Raw genomic sequence first — 5504 nt, 5'->3', positions numbered from 1 at the left:
AAGAGTGGGGTTGCCACAAGTCAGAACAGCATGGCCTTGAAGTGATCTGGGTGTGTGGATCTAGGGGATGTAAAAACTGAGCTTGGAAGTGCGAGTATCCTCGAGAGAAACTGAGTCTTGTTTTATCACAGCACTGACAAGAAGCTGAACTTTCTGAAATACTACATACTTAATTTTGTTAGAACTGGGTTTATTATTTCATGTGAACTTCTTAGAAACATGATGGAGCTTAGCTCTACCAGGTTTTTTTGTTGCAGTATTGCTGTGTTACACACTCATATAAGCAGTGCTATTTTGGTGATAGAGAATGGGTTCTTATCCCCAAACAAATCAGCTCTTCTGTCACATTAAAGCAGTGTTAATCCTTGAAGCACCACCCACAAGCGATTTAACTCAGGCCTCACAGGTTCCTAATTGTACATCCTTAACTGTGACGTGATGTGCAAGGTGCTATATCCATACCACTGCAATCTGTCCTTCCAAGCTCTCTTTGTAGCCTGTACTATTCTGCTATGCTGTAAGACCAGGAGAGGATGATCCACAGAGGTGGCAGAACTTGCTGATGACCCAAGATAAGCTTAGTTCAGAAGAGGATGCCAGTTTCCACAGTGCAGTGCAACACCTGTCCCCTCCCTTGCACTCCAGCTACATGCAACGATCTGAAATTACACAGCAGTAGCAAGCCAAGCACCCATTTGAATGTGTCCTCTGGCCGATTTTGTGTGGCTGTAAATTAACATATTTAGTGTCTGGATGCTAATGATGATGTTAGCTGTAAAGGTACCACTGTTACCTGTAAATAATATGGGTTACTTGAAAGCCACAAACTGCCTTTGCATAGTTTGCTATGCAGTGGACTGAAAGTTCAGGTGCCACTGTGAATCATATGATAAATACCTGCAGCAGTCAGCAAGGGAGACTGACTGTCAGGTTTTATTAAAGTGGATTAGATCCAGGAAAAAGACATTTACATAAAACTAGGATGCATCCTCACCATGACTTTGGTTGATTGGTTGGTTAGTTAATTCAGAGTAACTGTGAGCTCTTGAAAGTAATTAGCGGCTTCATACAGCACACATTCAATAGGTAGACAGACGGAAAGGAGGGGAAATGTAATGGGGGGAAGAGGACTTCAAAATAGATGGGGCAAGTAAGAGGTCAGCTGCAAGCTAATGATGCTTTCTTGAGAGCAGGGCAAAAAGGATGCTCAGCAATGTTATATCACCAGGGCAGAATGGCTTAAAACAAAATGCTTTGTTTGACCTGGTAATTAAGTGCTTTCCTGCAGGATGTAACTGAGGCCAACAGCTTAGAAAACCAAAGGAAGTTGATGTTTAAGGAATGAATGACAGGTGGAGTTCAAGGTCTCTTAATCCTTAGCTGTAGCCAGACAAGAATATACTCTTTCAAGATTTAGTTGCACAATTATGTACATTAGGAGGCATTTAATTCTTCATATGTATCTAATAATGACTTCTCAAGATGGATGCAGGAGCAGACATAAGCCCTCTACTAGGATTGTTATTTCAAGCCTTCTACTATGTTTCTTTGTGTGGTAGAATTCCTGCCCCTTACTGTTTCTGAATCTCCAGTTTAGCAGATGGTGCTTAAAAAAATGGAAAATGACCAAACAATTCTCTCCTCCTTGCTCTTGCTGCCCCCATCTTTGTATCAAGATGAATCACTTCAATACAAAGCTTAGCTTCCTTGCTAACAACACGACAGCATCTCCCTGTAACAGAAATGAGTGCAATACAGTTTTATGCAGTAAGAAACCTGAGGGTATAATGAAAGATGAACTTCTGCATTTCCACTTCTTTCCTCCATTATCCACCTGCTCTGGCTTCTGGTCTGTCTGCCTTTAACGATAAGGGAAAAAAAGGCTGGAGATGAGTCTTTTTCACTTCTGCAGTCTTTAGAGCTATAGAGAAGGAATGAAAATAAGGAACTAGACTGTAATTCAGGGCCTGCAGAACAAAAAAAGATGGATCTTGAGGACTTGTACTATTTAATGTTAAATATTAATATGATCACACGTAGCTTTTGGGTGTATATTTCACTGAGCAGTAAGTAGGTCTCATACGATGTCTGTTCTGCAGTACAGGTCCTTCTGAACTCTGTGGAAACTGCATCCATATACTAGGAATGGATAGACTGCCTATGTCGTATGCCAAGTTGAGGTGAGCTTTGAAAGACTTGGAACAAATGCTGACCCACTACTAGCAAAACTATTTTTAATATAATGCAAGCCTTGAAGTAAGAGTTTTTCTTTGTACTTTTATGAAGACAAGTCCCTTGACACTTGGCCAACTGCAGGTTTTTTAATGGATGAATGGGTTAGTGAGCAAAACTTCCTGCTACAGTGTCACTCTGATATAAACTTCATACACTAAAGAGTAGGGTTGAGTGTCCATCAGACTGTGGCACTAGCCTTTTTTTTTTTTTAGCTCTGATATGATAAACTAAATGAGTCTTTAGGAACTTAAGGTATGTTAGCAAGTGTTTAGTGGAAGTGGAGTGCTTTTTTTTCAGGTGACTGTTTTACTTGTGTGCCACTGTATAGGTCAGTATAGTATGCTTGGATCTACCAGAATAAATGACTCCAGAACTGTGGTTGAAACATAGTTTCTGTTCATGCAGTAGCTGTATTGCTGTTACCAGATCTGTTTAACATGAAGAATTTTTTTTTTTAGTATTTCAGGTGAAAGCCTTAATCAGATGCCTGCCCTTTAAGGTAGGCTCACATGTAGTGTTGTATAGATTGAAACACGACTGTCCTTAAAATTGCAGAGTTTAAGAAACCATAATGAACAGAAGAATGCTCCTGTCTCCAAAGGGCAAGAATCTGGATTAGATGGGCTCGACCTAGCACCAGCGGCTTGGATGGGTGCCTTGGGTGGGTGCTTGCTCCTTTTAAGTGAAGTGTTTGATCTGGTCCTGATGATCAGGCACTAGATAGAAGCAGAAGGTGCCCTGTGTCCCATGCATACTGCGTGTGCAAGTCTAGCTGAAATAACTCCACATATCCCAGTGGTCTTGCACTGTCATCCTGTCACCGTAAAGACCCTCATTATGGATTTATAACTTAAATGAAGAAAGTGAGTGCTATTCTGGCTTGGTGTTTTCTCTGACAGAGAAAGGTGGAGATGATCCTTCTGCAGCCAAGATGAACTCCTTAGGGAATTAAATATTTTTGTCTGTTTTCTGAGCAGGTGTTACCTTGTATCACAACCACTCTCCTGCAGTGGTGTCCTGGCTCTGTCTGCTCAGGAGCAACTCAACTTAGGCCCAGAAGGCTACTGAATCCCCGTGCTCTCTGCAAAGCAGAGTTTCCCTCCAGGTCAGGGTTGAGATGGTGCTATGGGACCACAGTGGTCCCCTTCCATGCAAATCAGTATTCTACTCTAGTACTGATAGGGTACTCCAAAACCATTTACATCTTTATCACTGGTTCAGCTCAAAACTAAGAAATGGCAGGTTTCTTTCTTTAAGAACAATATCCTGTGTCTCTTTTTGTAATTAATCAGTGCAGTTCTGTGTTCTTATGTAGCCAACACAGAACTTGTATTTAGATTTAGTTCTTACTGCACTTCCCATAGCCCTCATGTTGATACTTCTTCCTGCTTCCTTTGACACTTAGAAAATAAAATTCCCTCTGTACTGCTCTCAGCTTGTGCAGGGAAAACAACATGTCTGTACTGTCTTTATTTCCAATTTAAACTTTCCTGTTGTAAGTCAGCTGAGAAGTCAAAGGCACAGCATTGAGTGATGGTGTCAGACAGATAGATTATGTATAGATGCCCTGTACTTGCAATACTATGGACATGGAAGAACCCTCATTCTCCTTCTGTCATCTGAACAGGTCAGTATGTATGTACACCCAGAGGCAGCCGCCAGAGTGTAAGAACTATGTATGTGGCTGTGTACCGAAGGCTAAAACTCATCTTTTCCTCTTCAACTCCCATCAGTCAGATTGAACAGAAAATAAAAAGTCAGTGGCTGCAGCAACAGGAATTTCAGTCTTGAAACAATACTGTAAGGGTTAACACAAGCCTCTGCTTGCACTGCTCTACTGTTCACTATATGATCAGTCTCCCTTCCTGGCCTGAAAAGCAATTCTGCTTAAGGTCTCTAGTTTAGTGGCCTTCCAGACTAATGACCTCACCAGGACTTCTCAAGACAAATGCTGGGTTAATAAAGGACAGTCAGCTGCAAGATTCAGTGCATTCCCAGCAAGGGGGATTCAACTTTATTCAGGCTATCATCTTTCCGGCATAACATAGCCCTTCTCTCTAGGGAAATGAGTAATAGCTGGGACCAGGGCCAGGATGTAGGCAAGCCTACAGCATGTAGAGGAAAGGAATAAACATCCCCTAATCTGTTACTCCAAAAATAATGGCACATGCAATAGTCCCTCTTAGCTAAGTTAATTATATGAACAACTTCTGCCTTGAGGAGAATTAATTGCACAGCACCTCCTGGATGGTGTGAAGACACAAAAGAGAGGTGCCATTTCATAAGCCTGCATAGCCTGTGCTCAAGCCCAGGAGTTGACAATAGACTTCAGCAGCAGTCAAAAGCTTCTTGCTCCCCTATTAAATACTTAAAGATTAACAATAGCAGCAGCAAAAAAAAAAAAAAAAAAAAAAAAAAAAAAGTAAAATGCTGTGACCTCTATAAACCTTTACTTCAGATGCTTGAAAATACCCTCTACCCCATGTCTTACAGGTTTTGCTAAAAATCAGGTAACTCCTAAGCCCCCTAGAGATGTACAGATCACGGTGATTGCTAGATAGTGGTGTGAGAACAGCAAAACAACGACTTGGCCACAGCTCAGATTAAAAATAACGCTTTCTGCTCCCTCTTAGATCAGACTTTTCCCCTGCTACTGAGAGTTCCTGCAGTTCTAGGTTTTTAAGTCAGTCAGAGATTGCGCTACTTTGACCTTAGTGAGAAACCTTTATTGTGGAAAGGATACACAACTCAGTGAAGCAGTACTTAAAAAAAAAAACAACCCAGCCAGCTACTACACTGAGAAGCCCATAGCTGCAAACCTTCAGTCTCTCACATGCCTAAAAGCATATAGAAATCCATTTATAAGAGAGTGAGACTGAGCCTTAAGAGCAGCATTCATGCAGAGACTGCAGGATTACGGAAGGCAAAGGCATACGATGCGCTGTGAAATGCAGGTCATTACAGACTTCAGTTAACTCAGGTGAGTTGGCTTTCCTGGATTATAGTTCTATTTTGGCAAAGAGTGACTGCCATCCTATCTCCAACCTCACTCTGCGGGAGGGAGGGAGGGAGGAGAGGGATAGCTTTAGAATAACTACTGCACCCATCTACCCCCAGTTCAGGAGCACTCCTGGAAGTGGCCAATAACTGAATAAACTTAAGACTGCTATCGAAAGCTATCCATCCATGCAGAAAAGACTAAAAAACTAAACATTGCTAAGGCTTGTTGTCAAGTCTTTTTTCTGTTGTCGTGGTTCAAGCCCAGCCGG

The sequence above is a fragment of the Nestor notabilis genome, unplaced genomic scaffold (assembly GCF_000696875.1).
Source record: "Nestor notabilis isolate BGI_N333 unplaced genomic scaffold, ASM69687v1 scaffold35345, whole genome shotgun sequence".
NCBI classification, from domain to species: domain Eukaryota; kingdom Metazoa; phylum Chordata; class Aves; order Psittaciformes; family Psittacidae; genus Nestor; species Nestor notabilis.
Note: the sequence above shows the minus strand (reverse complement) of the source record.